Consider the following 19,204-nt stretch of genomic DNA (forward strand, 5'->3'; position numbering starts at 1 on the left):
GAAGTTTGCCAAACTCTGCCGTGCAGGCAGGATACTTTTGGTAGACTGCCAGGTTCTCCAAAGGAAAAATCTGATAATAAGATGTCCATAGAAATATGAAAATTGTTTATTCTATTTTCTTTAAAACTGGCACTGATTTCTTTTTCCAGGGCTTAGGGATTAAAATGAGGGTCTCACACATGAGATATGCATTATACTCTTTCTTGCAGATAATTTGGTAAAGTGTGGAGCAGGGAAGCTAATCTTCAGAAAACAATGCTTGCATCTTTCTGCTTGACACACCTCAGCCACCCAGGGAAAGGCCTGGCATGGGTCAGGAGTAGTAAAGTCAAAGATAAGCACCTACATGGTACAGAGGCTCATATTCCCTCAGCCCCAAAAGGCAGCCATAAACCTACACCTGAAACCCATTTGTTCTCTGGAGTCATGGACTCAGGTTACAGCAAGAATGAAATTTTATTATTTGGCATTAAAATAAAGGAATAAATTATGATTAAAAAAACTGTTCTTTGCAGTAAAGGAAAGTCAGTTCTAACTTTAGCACAGGCATTCCAGGCTCATTGCTTATCTCACAGAAAGGAATTTCAGGAGGAGGTGAAATGGTGAAGCAAATAGTTTTTTTTATTGAAAGAAATTTACTTCGAGAAGAGTGAGAGGAAAGAAAGAGAGAAATATGTACTCAGACAGAAGGGCTTATCCAGAGTGCAAAAAAAAAAAAAAAGAATGTTTTTTTGGGGAGAGGTTTTATATATAATCCCTTCAAATCGTCCTGGCCTGAAATTCTCTGCATACTGGAGAGTTAATCAGGTATCCTTAAGGGAACTGTCTCAGACTCTTTATCTCCCTTTCAAATTCTTATTAGGACCTTTAGATTCTCCTTTACTCTGGCTGGTGCCTTAGTTTCTGCCTCTGGGTGGTTGCTTAGGTTTCTGCATCTGCAAAGATCTCAGGATTTGCATTTCAAAAGGATGTGTTTTTCATGCCTGAAGACTGGGCGATTTCTTCCATTATTTATCAGAAGCTCTTTACCAGACCTCCGCAACCCCCCATCCCATCTCTTTACCAGCAACCACTGAGCTATGTCTCCCGGTTTTCATAGATATATTTATAGGAATTGTTTTAAATTTATACTTTGCTTTAGGCTATTTGATTCCATTTATTTATTTATTTTATTGAAGTTGTAGTCGTGGCCGAGTGGTTAAGGCGATGGACTAGAAATCCATTGGGGTCTCCCCGCGCAGGTTCAAATCCTGCCGACTACGAAAAAGTACTTTCACAGTAACAACAAAGTCTCCAATGGAGACGTTACTGGGCCTGCTCGAGCCTTAATTTTATTGAATAACCATGGGATACTTACAAGCTTTCATGTTTGGGTTACAATTACACAATGATCCAACACCCATCCCTCCACCTGTGCACATTCCCCACAACCAAGATACCCGGTATACCGCCCCCTTCCCACCCTCCCTCTGCCCCCATGGCAGATATGATTCCCCATAATCTCTCTCTACTTTTGGGCATTATGGTTTGCAATACAAACCCTGAGAAGTTATCATGTTTGGTCCTTTATCTACTTTCTGCACACATCTCCCATCCTGACGGGTTCCTCCAGCCATCTTTTCTTAGTGATCCCTTCTCTATTCCAGCTGCCTTCTCCCCTTTGCTCATGAGGCAGGCTTCCAGCTATGGAGCAATCTATCTGTCCCATGTATCTACTGTCCTTAGGTGTCAGCCTCATGTTATGTTGTTTTATACTCCACAAATGAGCTACACTCAGTGGTGCTTAGTGTGAGCTGCTCCCTGCTCTGTACTTGGGGGTCATTCCTGTCAGTACTCAGGGGACCATGTGGTGCCCAGGAATAAACCTAGGTCTCATATATCGCTATGCATGCACTCAGCAACATGAGCTAACTCTGCAGGCCCAAGATGACCATTTTAATAATGTTAATTCTTCAATCCATGTACAGAGAATGATTTAATCTTTTTTTGTGTCTTCAATTTCTTTCATTTCTGGGACCTGAGAGTTAGTACTGTACTTAAGGTGCTTACCTTGCATGCAGCAGACCCAGGTTTGGTCCCTGTGATGTAGGCAGGCAGATAGGGTAGGCCCCTTCCAAAGGCAATGGCAGTAAATCTCCTGGGGAGCAATAGCTCTGACCTCATGGAGAACTAACTGGCACCAGTCCACCAGTCTGTGACTGACCCTGCTGAGGCTGGATGTCTGCTCCTTCAGAAACAAAAGTCAGGAAAGGAATTTCAAAGAAGACCATCACCACTCCCAACCCCCTTGGTAATCTTCCTAGCAATGAACTACCTAGGTAGAAGCCCCACAGGGGGGCAGGTTGGAAGAAACCCTATAAAGGCCACCTTGAACAAAGGAAGCAGGCACAAATGCTGCCTGAGCACATGTGTCACCCGCATCTCCCCTCTTGAGATATGTACTTTCATGTCTAACGCTTTCATGTCTAACGCTTGGATGTGTGTAGGGCTCTCTCTGCCCTTAGAGAAGCCTGGGTTCTCTTTTGAGTAGGTTACTCTCTACTCTCTCTCACTTTCCCTCCTTCCCTTCAAAACCTCCAAATAAAAACTGCGTAGTTTCACTGCTCATCTACTCCTGAAATTCCCTTCTGTGAGGTGAGACAAGAACCCAGTAACCCTGGGTCCCGGGTAGCAGAGGTGGATGGGGGAAAAGTGACCATCTTTCTCCTCCCTGCTTCACATAAGTCACCCGTGGGGCCCACCGACATCACCTGGAACCACATATTAACCCCTAGCCCCACCAGAAGTGATCCCTGAGTATAGTTGGGTGTGGCCCACAGAACCAGTTTCTTCAATTTCTGTTTAATAATAGAACCTGAGAAAATGGTGGACAGAATCGACACACTGATGGCAGAAGTGGTAAAAGAATGTTGTATGTATGAAATTCTACCATTGAAATCATGGTAAAATTGTAAATCACTGTGGCTAAACTAAATATTTAAAATGTTTTAAAGTGTAAATCAAAACATATCACCTACTTTTACTAGCAAGGACAATACAAAAAAGAAAAACAAGCACTTTCAATTAACCAACCCTACTCATAAGGAGCAGTTTACAAAAAATGCACAGTTGAAAAGAGCATTTCTCATATAAAAGGACGGGAATTTAAGTATAAAACCAGAAACACTGAGGGAGGACCAAGAGTCATTGAGGATTGTAGCTGACTCTTAATCAAGAACCCTCCATATTCTGCGACCCCCCCCGCAACCCCACCCCGGGGTTTCAGAATGTCTATGTAATTCTTGTGCTTTCAATTGGCTCTGTTAGGACCTGCTTAGCTGGAGAACTGCCATGACAGGCTTTGGGGACTCTGAGTGAAATAGGCCTCTTCCAGGAACAATAAAAGCAGAAAAACCAGATGCTTTTATCAAAGATTACATCCTTGAATGAGATCAGGTCTCTGGAATGTAACTGTCAGGAAGTGGGCTGGATGTTGCTGGGTCAAAACAACAACAAAAAAAATATGTGTACTGTATAGGTAATAGAAATTTGCTGAGTAATGCTTACTTGCCAAAATGAAAGTATAAGAACTTGTTGAACCTAGTGCTCTGGCTCCTTGTTGAAACCCGTTGAGCCAGGCGGATAATTGGACCCCAGCTAGCTAGAATAATAAACCTCGCTATAAGATTTGCATTATTGGCTCTTTTCTCTGTCTTTGAGGGGTGGTCAATTCCAGACCCTAACAGTTCCGTATTGAAGAGGAGTATCTAGAGGGGCGTTCATTGTCAGCCTTATTCCTTGTATTTTGGTCAAATGGAATCCACAAATCTTCAGATGAAGGAAATATAATTGAAGTATTTTACTTAAAGAAGCATACCCAAGATGACTCACGGGCACAAGGATCTGACTAATGATTAAATCATGAACACTGAGCTGATGTCCTCATCAGCTGGGACTTTTGTGGGTCTTGGGAGTGGGAGAATATCTTTGGAAGAGGAAAGATTATAAGTAATTTCTGTCCATAAGAAAGCATTTGTGGTTCTTGGATTCAGATATACTTTACATGATGTACAATGAACCAGTCTTTAAAGAATTTAAAATGTAAAATTTAAAGCACAGCAGTAGCACTATCTGTAGCACTGTCCTCCTGTTGCTCATGGATTTGCTTGAGCAGGCACCAGTAACGTCTCCATTGTGAGACTTATTGTTATTGTTTTGGGCATATTGAATATACCACAGGGAGCTTGCCAGGCTCTGCCGTGCGGACGGGATACTCTCGGTAGCTTGCCGGGCTCTCTGAGAGAGACAGAGGAATTGAACTCGGGTCGGCCCTGTGCAAGGCAAACACTCTACCCACTGTGATATTGCTCCAGCCCTAAAGCACTGCAGTAGTTTGGGAATATTCACTAGGTTGTGTGATCATCACCACCAATTCCAGAATAATTTTGATACAGCAGGAATGGAAGGGTAGAGTGCCTGGTGAATTTAGTTGATCACTTTTATTTATTTATTTTGTTCGTTTATTTATTTATTTGCTTTTTGGGTCACACCTGGCAATGCACAGGGGTTACTCCTGGCGCTGCACTCAGGAGTTACTCCTGACGGTGCTCAGAGGACCATATGGGATGCTGGGAATTGAACCCGGGTCGGCCATGTACAAGGTAAATACCCTACCCGCTGTCCTATCGTTCCAGCCCCTAGTTGGTCACTTTAAATCTTACTCATGGAAATAAAATCCAATCAGAATAGATAATGAGATGGCTAGAGGTGGGAGATAACAGCATATAAAAAGAATCCTTCTGATAGTATATGTTTCTATCTCTGACTCTGTCACATCTTTTGTCTCTTAGTCTCTTATCTTTCTGTCTTCCTAGCTGTTTCTCTCATTGTTTCCCCCTAACAATCTCTCCCTCCCTTTCTCCCTCCCTCCTTCCTGTCATTGAAATGCACCCAGATGAACTAAAGGATCAAGTAGGGCTCATGAACCCAGACAGATGGCAGAGGGCCAGACAGGGACAGAATATAGGCGCCCAGGAAAACTCAGATTCAGGCAGGGCTAGGATGCCAGGGCTTGAATGGTTGGAGATTAAGGAAAGCTGAAAAGTCAGGAAACCAGTGGGTTACCGTCATAGTGAAAAAGAACAAGTGATGTCATTCGCAGGGAAAAGGAGAGGCTTGGATACCTGTGGGAGGTATGCCAACCTATCTACTTAAGTAGTACAATAAAGTTTTAATTTTCTGAGGTTTTATTATTACTTTTTTGGGGGGTGCACCTCCAACAGTGCTCAGATCCTGCTTATGGCTCTGTGCTCAGGGATTGTCCTTGCGACTATCCCATGTTGACCTGGGGTCCTCTGGTAAGTTCAGGGATGATCACTATGTCCCCAGCTGGCTGATAGATGAAGGAATGGGGGCCACAGGATGGTATCTAGAGGTTGGTAACCAATGGCCATTTACTCAAATTTCTCAGTGTTAATAATTATAGAGAAATCATGAAGGGTTGGGAGATAGCAATTACACATAGGTATGGTTGAACCTTAACATAACAATGAACAGATAGATACAAAGCCCTTCCTTCAGGGCAAGTTCTTCACCCACGGACAGAACTCTAGCACTCTAGAGTCCTACTAGGAGATCCGCCCAATTCTATCTAAGGGCATGTTGTTTTCTGCTTTCATTTGCTGGTAATCTATTTAAACAATCATATTAAATTTACTTTTTTTTTTTTTTGCTTTTTGGGTCACACCAGGCTATGCACAGGGGTTACTCCTGGCTCTGCACTCAGGAATTACCCCTGGCAGTGCTCAGGGAACCATATGTGATGCTGGGAATCGAACCCAGGTTGGCCGTGTGCAAGGCAAATGACTTACCCTCTGTGCTATTGCTCCAGCCCCTTAAATTTGCTTCTTAATAATATTTCTAGCCATTTTGTATGAACAGGGCTGGAGCAATAGCACAGTGGTAGGGTGTTTGCCTTGCATGCAGCCAGCCCGGCCGAGCCAGTTCGATTCCTCTGCCCCTCTTGGACAGCCCGGCAAGCTACCGAGAGTATTGTGCCCATACGGCAAAGCCTGGCAAGCTACCTGTGATGTATTCAATATGCCAGACACAGTAACAACAAGTCTCAAAATGGAGACGTTACTGGGCCCGCTCGAGCAAATTGATGAACAAAGGGAGGACAGTGTTTGTTTTGTATGAACACAGTAAGAGATATAGGCTTTTATCTATACCCTAGATTAAGCTTAAAGAGTGGCTCTTCTTGAGGACATCTCACTGTATTCCACAGACTATAGTCCTCAGACCAGGTTAGTTTTCCTCAGCCCCAACAAAGTCCTTATTCAGCTACTTCTTTTTGGGTCATGTTAGACTTTGTTCTATAACTATGCTCTTAACTTACGCTTTTTATAGTGCTTAGGCTGTCCCTTTCCGAAGCTAGGGTAGTTTACTGCTTGCTCTGGGTTCATACAAGACCTTTTGGGGTGTTAGGAACTAAGGGCAACTGAGGCTTAAGTCAAGTAAATATGATGGATACGACAGTGTAAATATTAACTCCCATGTTACAAAAGTATAACTGTTTTCCTGTGTCTATGCAAAAAGTACATTGCTCTAAAATAAACTATGAAAAGGACATAAAGGAAAGAGAAAAGCAATATTTCACTTACATATACAAAATCCAGAGCCATCAGAAGAACTGACTTACAGGTTAGAGTCTGATTTGAACATATTTGTGACTAACAGGGGAAGAACAGCACAAAGGAGAAGTTAAAGATAAACAAAGAGAACTGGGAGTGCCCTGATGGAGTTGGGTGTGCCTCAGGAGTGCTGTGGTTGGGTGTAACTCAATTAACCTAGCTCCCTACGGGAGAAGCAATGACAACCCAATATTAAACCCGAAAAGCTTAGAACTATAACTCAACAAGGGATCACTCCTGGTGGACCATATAAGGGTGGGGGATCAAATCTGCTTGGCTACAGTGCAAGGCAAATAAATACCCTACCTGCTATGCTCTGGCCCTAATCTTCCAAGTTTAGCATGCAAGTCTTTTATACAGTTCTCAAGAACCCATCAGCGCAGAAAAATCCACTTTTGTGTTAACATTTTCTCTTACCTCTGTCTTTCTCTCCCCAAGAAAAACTAAGGATACCCATTAAGAGCTAACTGCAAAATCTCTTTCTTCCCACATGCTGGCAAATACACATTCTGTCTCTATGGATATGGATTTGTATATTTTGGATTTTTAGAGAAACTGAATCATAATTGTAATTCTTTTTGGGCTTGGGGTCACACCTCCTGGCTCTGAGCTCACAGATTACTCCTGGCAGTGCTTGGGGACCATCTGGAAAACTGGGATAGAACCTAGGTCAATCCTATCCAAGGCTGAAGCCCTATCCACTCTATGATTGCTCCAGCTTTTTTGATTGGCTTCTTTCCACTATATATATATATATATATATATATATATATGTATATATTGCTTTTTGGGTCACACCCAGCGATGCACAGGGGTTACTCCTGGCTCTGCACTTAGGAATTATCCCTGGCGGTGCTCAGGAGACCATATGGGATGCTGGGAATCGAACCCGGGTCAGCCGCATGCAAGGCAAACGTCCTACCCGCTGTGCTATCACTCCAGCCCCATACTTCCCCATATATTTTCTAAGGGTTATCATATTGTAGTAGGATAACCCTTAGAAAAGGGGGTTAGCATTTTAGTTCATTTTAATTGTGTATAAATAACCCATTGTTAGATCATCTGGTATTTTATATATTTATTCAAGAGCTGGTAGACATTTAGTTCGCCTTTTCTTTCTTTTGGTTGTTAGGCCATAACTGGCTATGCTTAGAGTTTACTCCTGGGTCTACACTGAGGAATCATTCCTGGTGGTGCTCAGGAGACCATATATGAAGCTAGGGATTGAACCCAGGTCAGACGCATGGAGGGCAAGAACCCAACCTGTTGTACTATGATTCTAGCCCTGCCTATTAAAAAAAAAGATAATGTTACTATAATAGTCATTAAAAGTGGGTGTCAGAGACATAATAGAGGAGTAAGGTACTTGCCTTACATGAGGCCAAATTGGGTTCAATGTAGTGAACCCACGGCACAACGCATGATGTGCCGTGTAGTCTCCTAAGCACATCAAAGCGCTAATAACTGCTGGGTGTTGTTTCCCCCAAGAAATAATAAAAAAAATTATTTGTGTGAAAATGTTTTCACTCCTATTGGATAGATACCTTAGGGTGTTGTTGTGTTGTGTCAGAAGGTACAAATGATTTTACCTTGATAAAGAACTGCTAGATTCTTTTTAAAAGCAGATGAACAATTTCACTTTTCTGTATGTCTTTTTTTTTAACTTTTGTTTTTGTTTTGGGGCCACACTGGTGATACTCTGGGGTTACTTCTGACTTGATGCTCAGGAATTAATCCTGGTGGTGCTCAGAGGACCATATGGGATTTCAGGGATTGATCCAGGGTCAGTTATGTGCAAGGCAAGTGCCCTACCTGCTGTATTATAACTCTGCCCTGGTGTCTTTTTAACCACCCCCCCTCCTTTTTTTTGCTAGTGCTGTGTAATTTCCATATTTTGTAAAAATTCCATACTTCACTGTAGGATAACACTGTTTTGTCCTTCCTGCATAGCCTCAGGTAGTTTAGGTTTATTGGGTTGTTCACATCACAGTACTCCCATTCCTCTGTGTTTATTTGTAACTTCTTTCTTTGTGTTTCATTGACTTGTAAATATTGTTTTTCTCTTCTCCCTAAGTCCTTGGCATAGTTTATTCAGAGCAAAGTCCTTTTTGTATGGATACAAGAAGACAGTATATGCTATGCTTTTGTAATGTAAATCTCAGTGTTATTTTTCTTCTGGGCATCTGTTCTCTTGACCTAAGCCTCAGCTGCCCTTACTTCCTAGCACCCCCAAAAGCAGCTTCCGGACAAGGGGCTGGATGGAACCAGGGCAAGCGGTAAGCTAAGCTATATGCTACCCTGGCATCGAGATGGGTCTGGCCAAAGTGCCATAATGCTTAACTATAAGAGCTTTGTCATGGACAAATGTCATGGTCCAAAAAGTAATAACTAGATTTGGACCCTGCTAGGGTTAGGAATGATTAAACTGGCCTGAGCACTATAGTCTGAGTCTGTGGCAAGATGTTCCCAGGAGAGCTGCCCTACAAGCCTCAAAGTTATCTCTTACTGTGTCCGTACAAAATTAACTAGTATTAAGATGTTAATAGAGTTATTCACAATCACGATCATCCTGTTGTTCGTCAATTGCCTCGAGCAGGCACCAGTAACATCTCCTTCGTCCTAGCCCTGAGATTTTAAAAAGTGCCATATTCAAGGCTCTTTCAGGGTTAGGAAAATGAGACCCATCATTGTTACTGGTATTTGGCATATTCAGTAGGCCACGGGGAGTTTGCCAGACTCTGCCATGTGGGTAGGTTACATCCGGTAGCCTGCAGGTTGTTCAAAATAAGAATGAGATAATAAGATGGCTGGGAGCTAGGTTTTATAGTCTCTGGGTCTTGGCAGTTGATGGGATTACCCTGCGCTGGGGGGGGGGGGGAGGTGGTGAGGTGGTGGGTGTGACCCCTGCCTACTAAAAGATGGAGGCCTCCCTGCCCTGAGCAGAGCCCCGGAAGCCGAAGACCTCCAGAACCAGACACAACCATGCTGAGACCACTCTCCACACACATAAAGGTACTGGCTGAGATTTCTAAGTCTCCTGGGATCGGGACTGAGCATCCTCCACCCAGATCCTCCATCTTCCAGATACAGTTATTGGAATAAGGAAAGGAGAAAAACACCTTAAGAGGTATTTTGCCATGCACAGCTAGCTCCATCTCCTAGAAAGCCGGTTTTCTCCCCTGATCTGCGCGGAACGGGCACGGAGGCCCAGCTCTGGGCCAGCAAGCTGAACGGATCCTATTCCAACGAGGTACATCCCGCCCCCAAGGGCCTGGGACCCTCTCTCTGCATGCACAGCTAGCTCCATCTCCTAAAAAGCCGGTTTTCTCCCCTGATCTGCATGGAACGGGCACGGAGGCCCAGCTCGGGGCAACCAAGCTGAACGGCTCCTATTTCAACCAGGAAAAGCCCGCGCCCAAGGGCCTGGGACCCTCTCTGCGCATGCACAGCTAGCTCCATCTCCTAGAAAGCCGGTTTTCTCCCCTGATCTGCGCGGGACGGGCACGGAGGCCAGACTCTGGGCAACCAAACTGAACGGCTCGGATTCCAACCAGGTACAGCCCGCCCCCAAGAGCCTGGGACCCTCTCTGCGCATGCACAGCTAGCTCCATCTCCTAGAAAGACGGTTTTCTCCCCTGATCGGCGCGGGTCGGGCACGGAGGCCCAGCTCTGGGCAACCAAGCTGAACGACTCCTATTCCAACCAGGTACAGACCGCCCCAAAGGGCCTGGGACCCTCTGTGCGCATGCACAGCTAGCTCCACCTCCTAAAATGCCGGTTCTCTCCCCTGATCTGCACGGGACGGGCACAGAGTCCCAGCTTAACGGCTCTTATTCCAACCACGTACAGCCTGCCCCCAAGGTCCTGGGACCCTCTCTGCTCATGCACAGCTAGCTCCATCTCCTAGAAAGACGGTTTTCTCCCCTGATCTGTGCTGGATGGGCACGGAGGCCCAGCTCTGGGCAACCAAGCTGAACGGCTCCTATTCCAACCAGATACAGCCCGCCTCCAAAAGCCTGGGACCCTCTCTGTGCATGCAGAACAATGGGACAAAATCCCATAACAATAATCTCTCTCAATGTCAATGGGCTAAACGCACCAATTAAAAGACATAGAGTGGCAGGATGGATTAGAAAATAGAACCCAACATTTTGCTGCCTGCAAGAAACACATCTCAATAGTCAAAGCAAACACAGACTCAGAGTCAAAGGCTGGAAAACAATCCTACAGGCAAACAGCTCCCATAAAAAAGCTGGGGTAGCCATCCTAATATCAGACCACATCGATTTCAGAGTGAGGAAGGTCATAAGAGACAGTGAAGGCCATTTCTTATTGAACAAAAAATCTGTACAACAGGAAGAACTTACAATAATAAATGTATATGCACCTAATGAGAGACCAGCAAAGTACTTAAAACAACTACTCATAGATTTGGAAAAAGACATCAATAGCAACACAATACTAGTGGGAGACTTCAACACTGCTTTGTCACCTCTTGATAGATCAACCAGACTCAAGCTTAGGAAGGACATACTTCATCTGAGGGAAACAATGGAAGAAAGGGACTTAGTAGATATATACAGGACACTTCATCCACAAAAAGCTGAATACACATTCTTCTCAAGCGTACATGGAACATTCTCAAAGATAGACCACATGCTGAGCCACAAAACATGCCTCCATAAAATTAAGAAGATAGAGATTGTATCAACAATCTTCTCAGACCATAATACGGTGAAATTAGAAGTAAATCACACACAAAAACAGAAAACTAAATCAAACACCTGGAAATTAAACAGTGCTCTATTGAAAAACGAGTGGCTTAGACAGGAAATCAAAGAGGAAATCAAAAGATTCCTAGAAACGAATGAAAATGAGAACACGAGTTACCAAAACTTATGGGATACAGGAAAAGCTGTGTTAAGAGGAAAGTTTATAGCTCTACAAGTATTCCTCAGGAGGGAGGAGCGAGCACACATAAGTAACCTAACCTCACAGCTTAAGAGCTTGGAGAAGGACCAAAAAAAGGAGCACAACCCGAAAAGGAGAAAGGAAATAATAAAACTCAGAGCAGAGATTAACGAGATGGAAACCCAAAAAACAATCCGAAAGATCAATGAAACCAAGAGCTGGTTCTTCGAGAAAATTAACAAGATTGATAAGCCTCTAGCAAAATTCACAAAGAAAGGGAGAGAGAAAACCCTAATAAACCGAATCAGAAATGAAAAGGGGGTCATTACAACAGAAAATACAGAAATTCAAAGGATCCTCAGGGAGTACTTTGAGAAACTTTATGCCACGGAACATCAAAACCTCGAGGAAATGGATAAATTCCTAGACTCCTACAGACTCCCAAGGCTGAACCAAGAAGACCTGGAATACCTGAACAGACCTATCACCATCAAGGAAATTGAAATGGTAATAAAAAGTCTCCCCAAGCACAAAAGTACTGGCCCGGATGGATTCACTAGTGAATTCTTCCAAATCTTTAAAGAGGACTTACTCCCAATGCTCTTTAAGCTTTTCCACGAAATTGAAATATCAAAAACACTTCCGAACAGTTTCTACGAAGCAAATATCACACTGATACCAAAAGCAGACAGAGATACCACAAAGAAAGAGAATTACAGACCGATATCCCTGATGAACACAGATACAAAGATCCTCAACAAACTACTAGCAAATAGAATCCAACTACTCATCAAAAAGATCATACACCATGACCAAGTAGGATTCATCCCAGGGATGCAAGGATGGTTCAACATTCGGAAATCAATCAACATAATCCATCATATCAACAAAAGAAAAGATAAAAAGCATATGATTATATCAATAGATGCAGAGAAAGCATTTGACAAGATCCAGCACCCCTTTATGATGAAAACCCTAGCCAAAATGGGTATAGAAGGGACCTTCCTCAACATAATTAAAGCCATCTACAACAAGCCTACAGCAAGCATCATCCTCAATGGGGAAAAACTGAGAGACTTCCCTCTAAGATCAGGGACGAGAAAAGGATGCCCACTCTCTCCACTGCTGTTCAATATAGTACTGGAAGTACTTGCAATAGCGATTAGGCAAGAAAAAGATATTAAGGGCATTCAGATAGGAAAGGAAGAAATCAATCTCTCACTATTCGCAGATGATATGATACTATAATTAGAGAACCAAATAACCTCCACCAAAAAACTCCTAGAATCAATAGACTCGTATAGTAAAGTTGCAGGCTATAAAATCAATACCCAAAAGTCCATGGCTTTCCTATATGCAAACAGTGAGAGAGAAGAAAGCAACATGAAAAAAACAATCCCGTTCACAATTGTGCCCCAGAAAATCAAGTACTTAGGAATCAGCTTAACTAAGGAAGTAAAGGACCTGTACAAAGAAAACTACAAAACGCTACTTCAGGAAATAAAAGAGGACATGAGGAAATGGAAAGATATCCCCTGCTCATGGGTCGGGAGACTTAACATTGTCAAAATGGCAATACTACCGAAAGCATTGTATAAATTCAATGCAATCCCTATAAGGATACCCATGACATTCTTCAAAGAAATGGAGCAAACACTCCTGAAATTTATATGGAACAATAAGCCCCCACGAATAGCTAAAGCTATTCTTGGGAAAAAGAAAATGGGAGGAATCAACCTCCCGAACTTCAAACTGTACTACAAAGCAGTAATAATTAAAACAGCATGGTACTGGAACAAAGGCAGAACTGCAGACCAATGGAACAGGGTTGAATACACTGACATCTCCCCTCAATCATATGATCATCTAATCTTTGATAAAGGTGCAAGTAATGTGAAGTGGAGTAAGGAAAGCCTCTTTAACAAATTGTGCTGGCATCACTGGACGGCTACATGCAAAAAAATGGGCTCAGAACTCTGCCTAACACCATGTACAAAAGTAAGATCAAAATGGATTAAAGACCTCAACATCAGACCAGAAACCATAAGGTACATTGAAGACAAAGTTGGCAAAACCCTCCATGACATTGAAGCTAATGGTATCTTCAAAGATGCCACGCCACTCACTGAGCAAGTGAAAACAGAAGTAGATAAATGGGACTATCTTAAATTAAGAAGCTTCTGCAACTCCAAAGAAACAGTGACCAAAATACAAAGACCGTCTACAGAATGGGAAAGGATATTCGCCGAATACACATCTGACAAGGGGTTGATATCCAGGATATACAAAATAGTGGTTAAACTCCACAAGAAGAAAACATCCAACCCCATCCAAAAATGGGGCAATGAAATGAACAGAAACTTTCTCAAAGAAGAAATCTGAATGGCTAAAAGACACATGAGGAAATGCTCTACATCATTAATCATCAGGGAGATGCAGATCAAAACAACAGTGAGATATCATCTCACACGACAGACACTGGCCCACATCCACAAGAACAAAAGCAACCGGTGCTGGCACAGATGTGGTGAGAAAGGGACTCTCCTTCACTGCTGGTGGGAATGCTGACTGGTTCAGCCCTTTTGGAAAACAGTATGGACGATTCCCCAAGAATTAGAAATTGAGCTCCCATTTGACCCAGCATTACCACTCCTGGGAATATATCCCAGAGAGGCAAAAAAGTATAGTCGAAATGACATCTGCACTTGTTTGTTCATTGCAGCACTCTTTACAATAGCCAGAATCTGGAAAAAACCTGAGTGCCCGAGAACAGATGACTGGTTAAAGAAACTTTGGTAAATCTACACAATGGAGTACTATGTAGCTATTAGAAAAGATGAAGTCATGAAATTTACATACAAGTGGTACTACATGGAAAGTATCATGCTAAGCGAAATGAGTCAGAAAGAGAGGGATAGACATAGAAAGATTGCGTTCATCTGGGGGACATAAAGTAACAAGATATGAGATTAATACCCAAGAATAGCTGAGATCAGCACCAGGAGGATTACTCCATAGCTTAGTGGCCAGTCGGGCATTCTAGAGGAAAGGGCAGCTCAGATAGAGAAGGGAACACCAAATAAAGGGTGTTTGGAGGATCCTCCCAGGAGGGGAGATGCATGTCGAAAGTGGACTATGGACTGAACATGTTTGCCACTCAATGCCTCTTTTGCAGACCACAACACCCAAAAGGAGAGAGAGAACACAGGGGATTGCCCTGCCACAGAGGCAGGGGGGATGGGGGGATGGGGGTGGGGGGGATATTATCCATGGTGGTGGAAAATGGGCACTGGTGGAGGGATGGGTATTTGATCATTGTATAATCAAACCCAAGCACAAAAAATTGTAAATCTACAACTGTACCTCATGGTGTTTCACTAATAAAAAAATTTTTTTTTAAAAAAAGAGGTATTTTGCCTAGGCAGTCAGGAAGGGCTTTGGAATACCTCTTAGGTGGTGTTCCCTTTGAACTAGGTAGGCCCTCAGGAAGGGTTTTCTTATGTTGATTTGGCTACCAGACAGTGCAGTGTCAGCCCAGAATGCTGGGGAGTTGGAGAGTAGAGAGAGCTGGGGAGAGAGGGAGAAAGAGCAGGGCTGCAAGATGGATTGCTGAGAGGCTAGCAAGGGGCACAGAGAGAGAGGAATGTAGAATACAGTAGCAAGCACGAGGAGAGAGAGAGAGAGAGAGAGAGAGAGAGAGAGAGAGAGAGAGAGAGAGAGAGAGAGATTCCAGGCTGCGAGATGGAGCATGGAGAGATGAGCAGGAGAGATGGAGAGACAGAAGGAGACAGGAATGAGGGGAGTGTGAGACTAGAATGGGAGGCTCAGAGAGACTGGGGAAGGCGATTGGGGAGAATGGAATAAATGGCAACTGATCAATCGACCAGCTTGGCCCTCATTTCATCCACTGTCTGCCCCATGGCCTGGGCCGCCCTGGCTGTGGGAGCGGCCCGGTCCCACTGGAACTCGAGCAGCCAGGTGAAGAACCGTCAGGGCCTCCCCCTGGCTGCCCCCTGAGATTTTATACACTTCATTATGTTATAGATTTCTAAAATTTTTGCAGTGTTGTGGCTGGAACCCTGGTCTCATGCATGCGAGACTAGTGCTATACTGTGGAGTCATATCCAATCTCTCCTAGTATTCCATTATTGTCACAGTACATATTTTGTATGATTTAAATTCTTTTTAAATTTATTATGACATGTTAATGGTCTCAGAGTTGATCCTGGAGAATGTCCTATGTGTTCCTGAGAGTAATAGGCATTTTTCAGAGACTTGGCAACATATTTTTACATAAAAGTATGAGGTCTATTTGCTATAAAGGAATATTAAAGGCTTCTATTTCCTTGCTGATCATCTGTTTCATTTATTTCCCTGGTTGTTAGAATTGAATCATCTATATCTCACTTCAATTATGTCAGCTTGTACTTTATGTGTTTTGTACTTCTGTTATATATATATATATATATATATATATATATATATTTGTGTTTAAAATTGTTATATTTTTCTTATGGACTGATAACTTTATGATTGTATGATACCCTTATGCCCTAAAGACACGTTTGTTCTTATCTCTACCCATCCTGCCCATCATATCAGTACAGAAATTCTGGGATTTCTTTGAATACCTTTTCGCTTTCAAACTATTTTTGAAACATTTGTATTTTTACAGAATTCTTTGAATATTCTTCAGGTAAGAGCACATGTTGGGACATGAAACAAGGGTCCACTGGGGCCAGAGCAATAGCACAGTGGTGGGACACTTTCCTTGCACACAGCCCACCCAGGTTTGATCCCCGACACTCCATATGGTCCCTGGAGCCTGCCAGAGGTGATCCCTGAGAAAAGAGGCCAGAGTCAGACCTGAGCAAAGCAGAATGTGACCCCTGAAAACCTGAAACAAAAGAAAAAGCCCCAAATGTCCACAAAGTCATAAAAAGAGAAACTGAATCAAGTATCTTTGCAGATTACAATGCAAAGAAGGTAGAATGAAAGTCTGACAAACTCAAACATCTGGACACTAAACAAAAAAATCTGAACAATCACTGGGTCATAGATAAAATCAAAGAAATCAAGGTTTTCAGTAGAAACCTTGTTTGCTTCTCCTGTGAAGACACTAATGATCACACTCTATGGAACACAGAACATGTAGTCTAAGGGGAACATTCATAAGAATCCAAGCTTATTTCAGCAAAAAAGAAAAGTGCAAATGAATGACTTTATCTCCCATGTCAAGATTCACTAAGGAGAACAAAACATGGAATGTTAAGTAAACAGAGCAAAGGAAATACAAAAATAACACTGGAAATAAATGATGTAGAAATCAAGAGTACAGTACAAATATCAGTGAAACAAAGTTGACAAACCCTTGGCTAGTCTCCTGAGGGCGAAAAATAAGGGGCAAAACTTCATCACAATAAGGTGAGAAATAAAAGGGGAGAAGTTAGAGCAGATATCTTAGGGATGCAAAGGATTGCTATGAATAGCTTTATGCCACTAAGCTGGAGAGTCTAAAAGAAATGGATGAATTTTTGATACTTATACCTTCCCAATTCTGAAAAAGGAGTAAACAGGAAACTAGATTTTATCAGTTACCAATAAGAAAATGAAAATGGCAATCAAAATGTCCTACATAAAAAGACCCTGCATCCAGATGGATTTGTCATTCCACCACCTTCAAAGGGGACCCATTACCCATATTTCTTATGTGCTTTCAGAAAAATGAAGAAAGAGGAATCACAATTAACAGCTTTTACAAGATCCCATAACCCTAATTAGAAAAGCAGAGATGTTAGCCAAACAGGAAATTACAGCACTTGCTCCAGCTGAAGTGGCCTCGGCCACTCCTAGTGGATTTGTGCATCCTGCCACACAGGCTCCAGCTGCTGCCCAAGACCCTGAGACCGGCCCTGTCTCCTCCAGCTGCCCACCCAGCCCATGAAGATAGTGGACCATAGGCAAATGGTGCAGAAAGCCCCACTGGCTGAGCAGGTGGAGTATGAAGAAGACATGACCAAGGCCATGAATAAATAACGTCTCAGAGATGAATGAGATTCTGACCAATGAAGAAAGGAAACCTCCTCTCTGGGACCTACAAGAATATGGTTGGGGAGCCAGAGAGACAGTATAGCGGTCAAAGCACTTGCCTTGCACACGGCCAATCTAAATCTGATCCCCAGCACCCCGTACGGTGCCCCGAGCCCACCAGGAGTGATGCCTGAGTGCAGAGCAAGGAGTAAGCCTTGAGTGGCCCCAAACCCAAACCCACCCACCCCCACTTTAAATGAACATGGTCACAGCATACCTTTCTTCCTGTAGGGTGATCAGTAGGGCTGAGAAGTCAGCTGTAGATAGTAATGGGCAGATCCAGAGGGACCGAATTTTTTCCATAAAACAGGCATGTGAGAGAACTTGCTGCGCCTGCTATATAACCACCTGATAATGAATTAGAGTGAAGAGAACCACCTGATCAAGAATTAGAGTGAGGGGGGCCAGAGCGATAGAACAGCGGGTAGGGTGTTTGCCTTGCACACGGCCAATCCCAAGAACCCATATCATTCCCTGAGCACCATCAGGAGCAATTCCTCAGTGCAGAGCCCGGAGTAAATTCTAGCATCACTGGTTGTGACCCAAAACAAAAACGAACAAACAACAACAACAACAACAACAACCAAACTCGAATTGGAGCCAGACCCAATTGGGGACCCACGTGTCCTACCTGCAGAAGGAGGGGACATTTACTGCTAGGTGCCTGGATGAAGTAACTATCAACTAGGAAGAGTCCTGGGGTGATCTGAGAAGTCCTACAGCGAGGCACATGCGATTAGCAGGAGCACATGCAGCCCACCCACCTATCCCATTCCTTAAACCCGACTCTAGACTAGTGGTGATTTTTTTTCTAGGGCTTACAGAATGCCTTGGGCTAGAGCCATAGCAAAGAGGGTAGAGCATTTGCTTTGCATGCGGCTGACCTGGGTTGATTACTCCGTCCCTCTTGAAGAGCCCGGCAAGCTACTGAGAGTATCTCGCCTACACGGCAGAGCCTGGGGAGCTTCCTGTGGCATATTCGCTATGCCAAAAACAGTAACAACAAGTCTCACAATGGTTACTTTACTGGTGCCTGCTCAAGATAATCGATGAACAATGGGAGGACAATGCTACAGTGCAGTGCTACAGAATGCCTTGGAGCAAGGCTGTTTCTTGGCCAAAACTGCTTTTGACCAGGTCACTACAGCTCTGGACACTGAAGTTGAATTCCCATAAGGACCCCACTCTGACCATGCAGCTCTTCTACCACAACCTACAGTTGTGGATGGTAATCAGGAAGATGACGAGCCAACCACAGAGTTGGAAAAGGCAACAGTGAAGGCCCCGCATGGCCTGGCCTCAGACTGATGCTACCACTGAAGTCTTAATATTTCCTCCAGGAAAAGTGAGGCCTTACAATCTCTGTGAGAAACCTGTCCTTTCTCTGATTTGCTCAACATTTGTTTGTTTGATTGTTTGGGAGCCACACTTATTTGTACTCAGGGCTTACTCCTGGCTCTGGGTTCAGGGATCACTCCTGGCAGGGCTTGGGGACCATATGGGGTGCTAGAGATATATTCAGGACTTACTCC

General features: G+C 43.5%; 1 non-coding gene across 1 annotated transcript; it reads left to right on the forward strand.

Annotated features, from left to right (window-relative positions):
• The first annotated feature begins 1,180 nt into the window (after positions 1 to 1,180).
• TRNAS-AGA (transfer RNA serine (anticodon AGA)) lies at positions 1,181 to 1,262 on the forward strand. Its single transcript has one exon. It is a non-coding gene; the product is annotated as a tRNA-Ser (tRNA).
• The last annotated feature ends 17,942 nt before the right edge of the window (positions 1,263 to 19,204 follow it).

This window comes from Sorex fumeus, unplaced genomic scaffold (genome assembly GCF_029834395.1).
Source record: "Sorex fumeus unplaced genomic scaffold, SorFum_2.1 ptg000073l, whole genome shotgun sequence".
Taxonomy (NCBI): domain Eukaryota; kingdom Metazoa; phylum Chordata; class Mammalia; order Eulipotyphla; family Soricidae; genus Sorex; species Sorex fumeus.